Source organism: Gymnogyps californianus, chromosome 7 (assembly GCF_018139145.2).
Source record: "Gymnogyps californianus isolate 813 chromosome 7, ASM1813914v2, whole genome shotgun sequence".
Taxonomy (NCBI): domain Eukaryota; kingdom Metazoa; phylum Chordata; class Aves; order Accipitriformes; family Cathartidae; genus Gymnogyps; species Gymnogyps californianus.
This window is the reverse complement of record NC_059477.1, coordinates 21,792,284-21,805,753: the sequence shown is the minus strand read 5'-3', so window position 1 is coordinate 21,805,753 and position 13,470 is coordinate 21,792,284. Positions and strand designations below refer to the sequence as shown.

The 13,470-nt window shown below is 37.3% G+C and overlaps 1 protein-coding gene across 1 annotated transcript in view; it reads left to right on the top strand.

Annotated features, from left to right (window-relative positions):
* The window catches only part of MYO3B (myosin IIIB), a 206,403-nt gene that overhangs the window by 10,532 nt on the left and 182,401 nt on the right, over window positions 1-13,470 (top strand). The gene's annotated exons all lie outside the window — the stretch shown is intronic.

Sequence of the window (13,470 nt, the reverse complement as noted above, 5' to 3'; positions counted from 1 at the left end):
ATTCATTGTAGAAAATTACCTTTGTACAATTGATACCACGAGGATATAAATCAGATATGGCAATTTCCAAAAAAGCAGCACAGTATATTGTTTTTGCTGGAACACCCTCAAGTGAGTATCTCTTCTGTGCAACCATTGCTATTCTAAGCTGGGTAACAAACCTTCCATTGTGTGAATAGTAGTGATGTGAGAAAGTCTACAGAAATGTGCATATAATATAAGTATATTGACAGTTGGGACAATTTAGGGAATCTATATAAAATACATGATTTCTGTTTGATATTGGGAAGTTTATGCGTGTAAGTCTATCAGACTACAAGCATCATTTTGAATGGGGTGTATTTGCCTTGTCTGTTGTACTTCTGCTTCTGTAGGTTGGCTGAAATAAACTTTGTGCCTGCCAAAAGTTAACAAAGAGGAAAAATTAAATTTTGATGAGTGAATGGCATTAAATAAAGGATTGAATACTCTGTGTGACAAGCCAGTGTACTGGTTTTGGCTAGGATAGAGTTAATTTTCTTCCTAGTAGCTGGTACAGTGCAGTGTTTTGGATTTAGTAGGAAAATAATGTTGATAACACACTGATGTTTTAGTTGTTGCTAAGTAGTGTTTCTACTAAGTCAAGGATTTTTCAGCTTCTCATGCCCAGCCAGCAAGAAGGCTGGAGGGGCACGAGAAGTTGGGAGGGGACACAGCCAGCACAGCTGACCCCAACTGGCCAAAGGGATATTCCATACCATATGACGTCATGCCCAGTATATAAACTGAGGGGAGTTGGCTGGGAGGGGCGGATTGCTGCTCGGGAACTAACTGGGCATCGGTGGGCAAGTGGTGAGCAATTGCATTGTACATCACTTGTTTTGTATAGTCTAATTCTTTTAGTATTATTATTGTCATATTATTAGTATTATTATCATCATTATTATGGTCTTCTTCCTTTCTGTCCTATTAAACTGTCTTTATCTCAACCCATGAGTTTTAATTTTTTTTTGATTCTCTCCCCCATCCCACTGGGTGGGGGGAGTGAGCGAGCGGCTGCGTGGTGCTTAGTTGCCAGCTGGGGTTAAACCACGACAGCCAGTTATCAAGCTTTAAACTTAAACTGGGAAGCTGGACTTCAGTGGGAGGTTTTGGTCACATAGTGGGTTTGAAGAGGAACCACCTAACAAGGAAGGCCGGAAGGTTAAAGGAAAGGGATTCCTGTCAGCCATTTTAAAAGACAGTCAGCCTCTCTTTCCACAAAAAGAATGCTTGCTGCAGAGATCAGGAGGGGAATGACTTGGAAAAGAAGAGCAACTGTGTTTCAGAGTAAATGGCACAAGCTTGAAAGAACAGATTTAGGACTCCTGGTTATAGTGAGTTAGAAGCTGAAAGAGTGTGAGATGTAAGGAAGCAGAGACAGTGAAGTCTTAAAACAAGATGTTTATTGTTTTGACTGTTTATTTATGTACCTTGTAATAAAAAAGTAAAGTTTTTTTCAGAAACCCTGTTAAGTCTGTGCATATATCTATTTCACTTCACACATATCTTTAAAAATACCCTTGTTGTGGAGCTCTGAAAGAGGGTTTCAAGGCACTGGAGAACAAGCTGCCGGCATACCTCTCTGGCTAGCTGAGCTGGTCCACAAAGTCACATGTACGACAAGAGAAGCCAAAATGCACGTGTTCTGAGCCTCAAGGGACGCTTACAAACATAGCAATCCACAGGGTTGCCTCTGCACTGTTACCTGCGGACAGCTGATGAGACTTCTGTGAAGGCTATTGCAACAGCATATTGCTGTGATGTTTATAGGGGTGTAGCTGGGGATGCCTATGCAGGAGACACCTTTCAATACAAGGTATTACTATTGAAAGGTACTAGTTCATCCGACTTGTAAATGGAGAACCTGAAGCATGTATAAAATATTATTTCTGCAGTAATAGGAAGTGAGTTACCGTCAAGAGTATCTCTTGAATTCTCCTGACTCCTAGGATTGTATTTGAAATGTAAACTCTCTTTATAATGCTATCTAGTAAAAGGAGCATCCTAAAATAAGACAGTAAAATCCTTACACAACATCACTCATACCATATAAAGATATCTTTCTTGAATGGATGATGTCAGTTGCTGTTTTGCTCATCATGCTTTTATTCTGCTTCAAGCTTTGGTCTTTTAGTACGTACTCTCTGCTTAAACAGAGAGGTAGGAACTGGGATTATTTGCAGAGGGTATTCTCGCTGAGGAAAAATGACCCATTGCTATATGACGTGATAGAAGATAACATCTGTAGGTTAAAACATTGTTAAAAATTTGATGCAAACATAATGCTGTAGATCCTGCTTCATATTGTGTGTACAAACTAATTTACTTACTTTTATAGTGAAAGCCTTAACTGATTTCTCAGTTCAGTGCTGCTTGTGGTGACATACAAGTGTATTATCTATTGTCTCTCTTTTTTTGTTGTTGAATGGTATCACAAAATGTTTTCCTCTTTTTCAAGTTCTGAAAGCCCACAGTATTGAACACAGAGCTGTTCCATAAACTGAACAATATGTAAAAGAAAACTGAATAGCTGCTAATGAACTGCTAAAGGCTGGTTATTCCACCTCATAGTTACTGTACCCAGTGCATCATGGTACAGCATCCTTACCTGTCTTACCTGTTTTCTCTTTGTAAATTAAGTTCAGGCATTCTCTTAACTTTCTTCAGGAGCATCTGCAGCAGCCCAAGAGTTAATCTGGGAAAAGAGGCCAGTTTGTTACTTTATTCTGTGTTTAAATTCTATTCTGAAAGTTCATGGACAATTGTTGTTGTTATTAAATTGTTCTCTCTTCAAGATCACAGCTCTTGGAGGTGTTAATCTCCCTCAAATCCCCTGAATCAGTAGGAATTGAAATTGATTAGTGCTTCTCAGTGTGAAATACCTGGCAGGAGCAAGCTCTGAGAATTTTTGCTTGTGTCCATATTGGCATCTCTTGTTTCTCCTGGGGTGCTTGTACCTTTTCCGTCAACGGGATAGCTGAGTACTTTGGTAATGTGTTTTTGTATTAGTGGACATTAGGCCTATAGGTAAACTGTGTAGACTTCCAGGTATCTTCCCTTGTGCGATAAAGACAAATCAGATCTTTCTTATTGATGACCATATATCAGAATATATAGTAAAGTGTACCAAGGTCTAAATTACTCTTCCAAGTTACAAAGCCAGACTTTTTACTGGATGAATATCTGAGAGAATCAGAGTACTGCAGCAATGTTGTTTGCTATGCAAGTCACAGTATACAAATACATAAGTCTTATTATACATAATAGATAATTATTATCTATTATCTATGTCTTATTATACACAATAGATGAGAAAACGTCCATCCGTTATTATGTTATACTGTGGAAAGCTGTTTTCACTTTTTTTTTCTGAAGCTAGTTTCCCGTCAGAGTTTGCTAACACGTTAATCTTTCTGCTTGCCTTAAATATTAACAAAAGGTAAGGTCTTTTTTGGGTTCAGATCAGTAAAAAACAAAGTTGTTTTTGTTCCTCTCTGTAGATTAAGGCATTATTAAATAACGTATACAGGTCTAACAGCTCTGAGCAGCTTCTATGTGTACCACTATCTGTACTTTTCTTTTACCTATCTGTACCCCAAAATCCCTAACTGATTTTCAAGTTCAGTAATTAACTATAAGCAGCAGTGGACATTGGCATTGTCCTGCCACTTCTTGTTAGTCTTTTTGGCTGGGAAGATGTCAAGCCAATTGATGGTGGATTTGCCTTGGTCTTTGTTACTGAACTCAACTTACATGGTTATAGGCCTAGATAGCATAACCCGAATAATACATTTATAATGTATTAAACTTCATTCTTTAAAGGTTCTTTTGATGACTGCTCCATGAAGATAGCTGCTGAAGGAAGTTTAAAATTAATGGATTCTATCTGGTATGCCTGTTATTATTTTTGAAGCCTGTTAGAGAAGAGAAATTATGCAAATTGGTGTCACGCTAGGCTACTGCACACATGCTGGTAATGCATAACAACTAGCTCACTGATGAAAATACTTTATCTTAAGCAAGAGTCATTGTCAGCACTAAGAGATGTTCTTTGTATCATGGTTAACAGTTTATTACTATTTTTCTTATGGATAAAGGAGAGTGTCTGTTCTTATTAAAAATCCTCATTAGAATATAACTGCTGTAAAAGTAATACTGGAGAACTATAGTGATGAATTACGATTGATTACATTATACAATTAAGGTATATTGCAAAACAATAGGAAGATCCCTTCAAAAAATTAAGCAGTTGTTGCTCACTCTCTGTGAATGACTAAGTGGCTTTAATTTTTCAGCTCCTGCATGTAAGAGGCTTGATAAATAGATCAGGCTCAAGATCAATTAGTGTCACAATGATCTTTAGTATTAACGAAGCGAAGCTGCTAGGATTGAACCAGTTTATCTATCTGTACCCTTCATGACAACATCTTAAGCTAACATGCACTGTATTGTCTATCTAGTACTGGGCAGGGGAACCAGTACGCAGAACACACAGTTCTGTGCAGCACTGGCCGATACAAGCGCTCCTTGTGAGGAAGCTGTCTTAGTCCTGAAGAATTCCGATATCCTTAATGGGACAAAAATCCAATATAAGATAAGCTGGTTTCAGAAAATAGGTCACTAATGTAGGTTTGCACTTATTTTCTTCCCAGGTTTATCCTACATCTGTCTTAGATTTCTTTTTCCTCATCTGTACACAAAGCATATCAAGCTTTTCTGATTAGACTGCAGTGAAGAGCCTGGTTTTGGTCTAAGGGTTGTCATTCTGTTATAGCCCTTCATCCTTCCATTTTAACACTTACACATGCATTTTGTTTGCCCTGTTAAATTGCTGCCAAAGGAGGTGGAGAAAACCTTCTCAGGTATTGATTTTTCACACATGGGGACTGTAGCTTGTAGTCACTTGATTTGCCACCTGCAGTTTATAACTGAATGGGCTCATGGGAGTATAAACTTCATTTTAGCACTGAGTTTCCAGCCTGAGGTGAAATTGATGTGTTAGCTGTTAGTCATTTGTAACTGCTTTAATGTATTGTGCTTGTTAGAATTCTGTTTAGATGGCTAATATAAATAGCATTTTTGCAATAGAAATGCTGCTGATCAGAACTTCCTGTTTGAGTTGTTGATCTTAACTGGCTTTCAGATATTTGGATCTGGTCTTGGATAATAATTTCTGCTTAGTATTTTTTGGGTCTTTCTGGTTTTCATTGTTACATTTATAATGTAATAATTATGAACTATATCATGGTAACTGACTAGGTACATAATTTTATTCAACATTTGGTCCTCGGAGTTGTAGATATGGAACTGATTAATTAGCGGTCAAACAAATGAAATGTATTATAGTTCCTCATGAGTGATCAGGGGCTTTATTTTCAGTGGTACTCAAAACTTCACTAGAAGTTTCTGTTGATTTCTGTGTTAGTAGCGAGGTACCCTTTACCTCACAGAATAAGAAAACTCTGCAAAAATACTTGGTTTACCATGTGCAGGAAGTGATTTTTTTGCAATAATTTGAATCTCAGGAAAGCATTCAGTCTTTCATCACTGAATACAGTTTTCTCTGTTGGTCCTAGCTTCCATTATAGGTTTTCTTAAATACACAGTACCTCCCAGAAACCTTGGAAGTGTCATTTTTCCATTAATTTTGTGAAAACAGAAGAAAAATATATTTCTTGCATGTTAGTGAGAAGTGCAGGTTTGCTTTACTAGTCATCTCTGAGAATTATACAATCTTTATATGCCTTGGCTTGACCATTTTTTTGCTTAACTTCCAACGTCAACACTGACCTTAGGATATTTATGTTGAACCTTAGTGAAAGAGTCTTTTGAAGTTTTGTGAGAAGATCCTTTCTCACAGAAGATTGCATCCAGATTTGACAGAGAAGTAGAAATCCCCCAAATAAATAAGCTCCTACAGTTTTCATAGAAATCTGTGTCAGGCTAGAGGAATGAACCATAAGCAGTGTCCTCTCTGAGGGGGATACAGGTTGAATTTTGTCCTTGATGCATTCTGCTTTGGTTGCTCCACCCATGTGCTAACAATTCCAGCTTAACTACAGGAGATGTTGTCTTTTGGGGGTATCAGAGGAAAGAAAGAATGATAATTATGATGGTAGGAAATTAAAAAGATGCAGATTTATCAAATTCATTAGTTTCACTGTTCATGAAACAAGTTGCTTTGTGGCTTTCTTAGTTTTGTGAGTTACTGTTTACAAATCTTTTTACTCTAGCTACATTTCAGCTTTTGTGCATATTCAATTAGAGAGGTTCAGCTATGGTAGACCACAATAAAGCATGTTGTATCTATAAAATCCTATGAAAATGAGTGGGATTGAATGATTCTAACAGAAAGAAATTTGATAACCATTGACATCAATGAAGATTAGACAGAAGAATCATAGCACCAACAAACTTTCTGAAGTACTAGTGATCATTTTTATTAAAAACGATGGAGTGGCTTGAGCTCACCCTCATCTTTAAGACCTTCCTACTCTAGAAGACCCCAGTGGTTGCTTGTTCTGATTAACCAGTAGATTGAGGCAGTGTTTGATTTAACTTAAAGTGCATGGCCCCATTCTGTGCATGCTAAGCAGATCTCTTTAAGGCTAATATTACACTGTTTCCAAGTCCCATTCAACTAGAAAATGGCTTGAGATGAAGGAAACTGGTATGACTGTTGTAGACAGCAGGTGACACAAAGCCATGAGTCTGTGGTAAGAGAGAAGCAACTTCAGAATGAATTCCTGGGAAGCAAAAGAAACCTGATTTTTGAGGGAGGTGCAGTTATGAAGGACCCAAGATGCCAGTAGTGTTATATGGACCCCATGGAAGAGAGAAGTTTATCAGGAGTGCTGTGGCACTTGCTTGGGAGTTGCAGGATGAGGTGCTAAATAGTTCTGGAGTAAAATAACTTCTTTGTGACCCAACAACAGAGTCAGCAGTGCCTCCTGATCTGACACAGGCCTTCAGGAAAGACTGAAAATGCATACCCAGTAAGAAGGGCATTAGATTTGCAGGGGAGCTGGTCAGGGGCCAAGCTGTACTTTACCTTCGCCTACATGCATCCTATATCTGTTTATGAAACTGGCTGATCACAAGGATGTATTTGCCCACCCAGAGTAGTCATCTTTTTTGTTTCATGTATATGAACAATACAGAAATGATCAATCATTATTGGACAAAGGTTAATGCTTTGCTCATAAATATAAGGATGCAATAAGAGTTTGCTTATAAAAATTTGTAATGCAACAGATTATGATGCAGTCAGTCTAAATGAAAACATGCAACTGCATTGTCTGGACTAGGCACATACATCTTTCCTACCATGCATTTTCCAGGATATTAATGGAGAGTTTTCTGGCTTAGACTCAAACATTTGATCCAAGAATTTGAATTAAGATTATAATCTTACAAATGCTTGTGGTTCAGAACTGGTTTAGGAGTGGTGGTGTGTAATTTTCACCATTTGACTAAAGTGTTCAAAAATCAAGTTGTTTTTTCTCTTTATTTCTAGAGAAGGTGGTGACATTTAGATTTCTCTGCCATCATGTCAGTAGCTGTTTTGTGGGCAGTTTATTACGGTTGATCCTAGGAATGGGGTTGTGTTTCATGCTGTGGTGAACTAGAAGCATAGTCAAGACAAGAGAGCAAACATTCACAACCCTTTTCTCAGAACTAGTGTCCAAACACAATCCATTGCCACTGGTTATCACTCTATTCTGGCCCTGTGGCTGATATTACAAGTCTAAAAGCTTAGATTGTCTAGTCCATCCACGTAAAGGAAGCAGAAGGAAAGAAAGTAACAAAGATATTCCTGAATTTAAAGGACTTTGTGTAGAAAAAGAGAGTGTATGTAAGCACAATTAGTAAAAAGTTTAGGTTGGAGTACATGGAAAGGGAGAACGTGTTTCCCAGTTACATCCTCTCCGTCTCCATTTTGAACACCCACAGAGTCAGTTTCATGGTTTGTATTTTCAACAGAGACTAGTTCTGTGAACTTAATTTAGCAGGAGTGTTTTCGGGGATCTACCTTTCATCTACAAATAATAGCAGTTCTATTCCTGATTGTCCTATTTTTCCCTTATGTTGGCCTAGTGAAAAGATGTGATCAGTTAAAGTATGGTTCTTTTTGTTGTATAGCATCAATAACAGCTTTTGAACATACTTTTATCCTTCTCCTTCATCTCCTTCCATCACTGACCTTTGTCCCAGAAAGAACTATGCACATCACATTCTGCAATCTCTCTTTCTGAGACCAATTGAGAACAGTTATAGGATGGTGTGTTGATGGATTCTTTTGTATGTTTCGTTTCAAGATATTGACATCCTCTTTGTTTTAACCTAGCTAGTGAGAAACAGCAGGAGGAGACTAGCAGAGGAAGCTGTTCCGACTATTGATTTTCTTGTGCCTTTCAGTGGTTCATTAATTCCTCTAACAATTGCTTCTTAGGTAGCTGGCTGGGTGTGACCGTTACTAGCCAGCAGAATAGGGGCTGTCATGGCTGGGTGAAGCCATAGCTGATAATGTCAACTTTACCTTCTGAATTCTTCTATCTATGAGTTACTCATTTAGTATGGAAGCAATATTGAGCTCCCTACAAATAGTGAAATACCTTCATTTTCAAGATGACATTCTTATTCTTCCACAGTATGTGTAGATGCCAGAAGTGTATAAGCCAGCTGTTTCACAAGAGAGATTAGACAAACAGAACACTGCAAAAATTAGCCCTGTGCATGGATTGTTCACATGGAAACAGTATGTTCAATTTTGTTGCACTAGTATTGAGTGGTATTGCTATTATGTCCCTACCAGGTATACAAGAATTCAAAACTGTCTAGTACTGTATACCATGACTGTTAGAAAGCACCAGGCTGGAGTGAGGCTCTTCATAATTTCAAAACCCCTATGGATGTCCCATTTTACTGTGAGCTAGAAAAAGGTGCGTATTGGAAGGCAATAGGCAAATCACTGTTGTGTAGAAGTTGAGTAAGGCTGTACTGAAAATAGAACAGTAATTGTAAAGCTATTTGTGGTACTGTTTTTCTTGCTTATGAGTCCTTCTTGTCCCTATAATTTCTGAGAAAGATAGCTGTGATAATAAATTTGTAAGAAAAAGTTGCTGATTTTGTTCCAGAAGTAATTATATCATTAAAAAATCTGCATGTAGTTATTCTATATGGAGCTTGGGGTTTTTGTTTTGTTTTCACAACATAGGTGAAGATCACAGTAGAACTTCTAGGACACCACATAATTTTCCAGATGGCTATTTTGAGGCTGTTTAGAGCCATGGAATACAATTAGAAGGCTGTAGTTCACAGAGGCGAAAAATGATTTGTGCACTGTCTGTAACCCATATTTCTCTTATGTTATCTTTTATATCAAACAATACATGTAGTCTGTTTGTCTTAGGGATACCGTTAAGGGGTGATAATATGCAATTATTGATTCTAATGTTGATCTTACAGAGAAATATTTTCTTTAAATGTAGATAAATGTTATTTGCACATTTGCCTGACTGCAATGTAAGTTAGTCTGTCATGCCTGGTCTGACTTAATTTGTTCTGACTGTTAAAGGTTTTCAAAATAGAAAAATCCAAGTATTTCAAAGAAACCCATGACATTTACTTTATTGATGGAGAATATCTCTTTCCATGGATAAATGAAAGAAACCCTGTCAATGGCTGAAGCCTGTTAATTTTCTTGTCTTACCCTATTGTTTCTCTTGGTTGGTCAACTTTTACAAGATTTATTTTAAGTTAATACATTATCTCTGCTTTAAAAAAAAAAAAAATCATGCTATTTTCCCCTATTTCAGCCTGAGAGCAGTTTGACTAGACTCCATCAAGTTGTCCTTACTTCAGCTTTGCATTCTGTCTCTTCCCAAGTATGCAAAACAGGGTTTGGTAGAGTGCTATGGGGTTGTTGATAGCATGTAGTCATTCCTCAAATAGCGTAAGTGTGTGCAGTCCCAAATAGCTTTGTGTAAGATGTTCCCCATCCAGTAGAGTTAATTGCCAAAGTGTAATTTTTCAGCATCTGGTGTGGGCTATTTTGCTTGCCTGCATGGAACAGATTTAACCACTGAGAAGTTTTCTCCAGCTGGTGGCAGAAATCACGAAATACTTGTAATTAGTAGGTCTCTAATAGGTTGAGGCTCCCTCTGGGGAGGGCATTGCTAAGTTTTTCACAGCTAGAAGCCACTCTCTGTACATCATTTCAAAGCCCAGAGAGGTGTGAGGCCTGATGTGGGGGGAGTGAAAGGAGAAATTTCTTCCTAAAGAAATTTCAGCTTCAGCATTTTAGTGTTAGGTCTTCTGAATATGGGGTTGTTGTAAAAGTAGTTGTATTCATATGTAACTTTTCACTGTAGAAATAAAAAGTAAATGGCAGCCCTTGTTAAAACAAGGGCATTTTATTTTCTGAAGCTCAGCAAATCAGGAAATAGAAAAAGAAAAGCACAAATTCACTTTACAACTTCAGCTTTTTCCTTTAACGTTTACATTTTGTGTTTTTAAAAAAAAAAATCCAGATTTTACAATATTGATGGTAATAGCAGATACTGTTCTTTTGCTTTTTTGTACTGTAAAACATTCACATCTATCATAGGAATGTCATAAGGGTTACTATGTTGTGTGCAATGGGCACTTTCACTGATGGCAGATGTAGAACCTCATTTAGATATCTATATTTAGATATCTGTCTGTTGCTTGAGTTCAAGAAGAGGCTATTTCAGTTTAAGCAGAAGAGGTTTATGGTACACATTTGGCAAATCTGATTCCATGTAATGCATAAACATGCTACCTGTAAATACTGCCTTGTTATCACAATGCATAGAAGTGCTCACTCACTAAAATTTTTCTTCAGTCCTCCACCAGGACTCCATCTGTAGCAATTTTGTGTTAGATTTTATTTTGTCAACATTGTCTTCTAGTATAAAGAAATGTTAATGTATTTCAAAAATTTGGAGATACCATTTTAAGGGTTACTTATTAATCAGAACAAAAGCAGGCAACAACACTAGATTGTTTTGTTTTAAGGAAAAACATATTTAACCACAACAGCTGCTTGGAGGGAGGCATCATAATAAATATTACATTGGTACAAAGAGTGCCATGCATCATTTTCTGGACAATCTGTGTGATAGGGTCGTTGTTATAGTGACACTGAAATAAATATCAGTCTTTTTTTTTTTCCTTTTTGTTTTTTTTTTTAAGGTTGCATCAAAGCTGTTTGCAGTCTATTCTTCTCTGTTTCTTTGCACATGAATGTCTGTAGCATTTCTTCTAAAGCATTAAAATCACACATATTCAATATGTTTTTTCTAACCTGAGATGCAACTGTTCCAATTTATGTTTGTATTCACCCCCACCCCCCACCCTGCAAGCAGACGTTGCTCTTAAGGTTGGCTTACCAGGAGCTACATGTCTGTGGCTGCTGTCTTCAGTGCATGTAGTACAGTCTGTTCACTGATTTCAGAGAAGTCTTTCACCTGAGCTGCTTCTCCGTTGGGGTGCTAACTGTATGTGTTCAGAATATTGTTCTTTATTTGCGGCATGCTGTATTGAATCCAAGTAGTGAGAAACTCTCCTGATAACTTACATTATTGACCCAAAACAGATAAATGATATTGACTCTAGCTTTTTTTTTTCCACCTTCCCTTCTTTTTCCTTCTTTTCTTTGCCTTTTTTTGGTCAAGAGACCAAAGCAATTTGATATATTATTTGGCACCATCTTTGGTGCAAATACAGTTTTAACCAAGGAGGGAAATAGAAATTTTCTCTAAATGTGCCTGCCATTGTTTAAAAAAAGATTATACTTCTTCTAACCTGACTTTGGTAACAGCCATGTTTTGTGCCTGCTATATGGTAAATTACTTTAACAACATGTAAAAATTTTGTCTTAGGGTCTAAAGGAATTTAAAAGTTTCTTCTGGAAAGGAGCAAAGCATGCAAATGAGTTTATACACATGCTTCCATTTTTAATATTGCTATACAGACCCACACTGCGTGTTAATTTGCACACAGGTTATTGTCTTCTCTATCATGAACAGAAAGCACAATTATTTCTTTAATTAGATTGAAGAGCTGCTGCTTCATTCTTTATTAATTTATCAGTTTCCCCAGCCAGGCTCATATTTCTTTCTGACTAAATTTCTCATGCCAGATAGTTGTCACTGATGCTGGAAGTGGTGAAGAGGTAAATAAGACAGCAGGTTTTTAAAAATTTCAAGCAGGTTTGCAGACATCAGACATGCTTAGAAAGAAATGGCTCAAAGCTTAGAATTCAAGTGTATGTTTGAGGTGCTAGTTGATCCCTCTCCAAAAATCAAGAGCTTTTGCAGTCAGTGATGGTGTTGTCTTCAATTGTTTTTGTCAAGATCACTTTCTTATTTTTCTCCTTTGGTTTGTTCATGGATCTCAGACTTTACATCTCCTAGTTAAGTGTACAGATAGATGAAGTGGTCTACCTACTGACAGCCACCAAATGGGCAAAAAATATTCTTTCTTAGAGAAACCATAAACCAGTCAGCCTGCCTAATGATGAGTTACATAAGAAGGTTAAGTTAATCTCATCTTAAACTTCATCTTTCCTTTCTCTAATTCCAGTTCAGGGGCAAGATCTAGGTTCTCACTACTTGAAATTAAATCCTAAAATGATATTGTCATTTTCCTAATCACCAGAACTTGCCATCTGTATAATTCCAAGGGTGGGAAGGAGCCCTTTGCATAGCCTGCAGTGATCCATACATCACTCAGAAGTATTTGGGGAAATTACTCCCCTGACCAGGAGATCTCCTGAAGGTGGAGGTGTAGTCAGCCAGAGTCACTGACCATAATACACTCTGACTGAAATACAGAGATAAAGACAAGTGCAATTGTTGAGAAACATCTCCAATGATGAATGTCACCCCAGTGGTGTACCTGTTGCCTATCAAGTTGGTTTATATTTTATGATACCAGCCAGCTCAGTCTTAACTTTTATTAAACTGGTTATACATAGCCCTGTTGTAGATATATCAGGTATGACGAGGTGTTATACTTACTGAATGCCTGTCTGGCAATTATCCAGGGATTATTAGGCAAAAATATGTTAAAAGCATGACATGGCTTTTTAATGCACAAGAAACAGGGCCTCATTTCATGACCGATGTTAAACCAATTGTGTAAAATGTCTATTAAAAGAGCAGGCAGTAGAGGGAGGGATCAGTTTTTCTCAGAACTTGTTAAAATGTGTTCAGAATGATGCAGTGTATGGGGCAATGTTTGAAGCAAATACATACAGCAAAGTAAAGAGAAGTGGTCCCCAGAGTTTTCTTTCCGTTCCTTCATTTAGTGATCTTATCTTTCTGTCTGATTTTCATTTGTGATTCTATCTGTATTTCTTCTCAAATTAGGACAATATTTGATTTTTTTTATCATAAGATGCCTTCTTTAGTACAGAGTTAC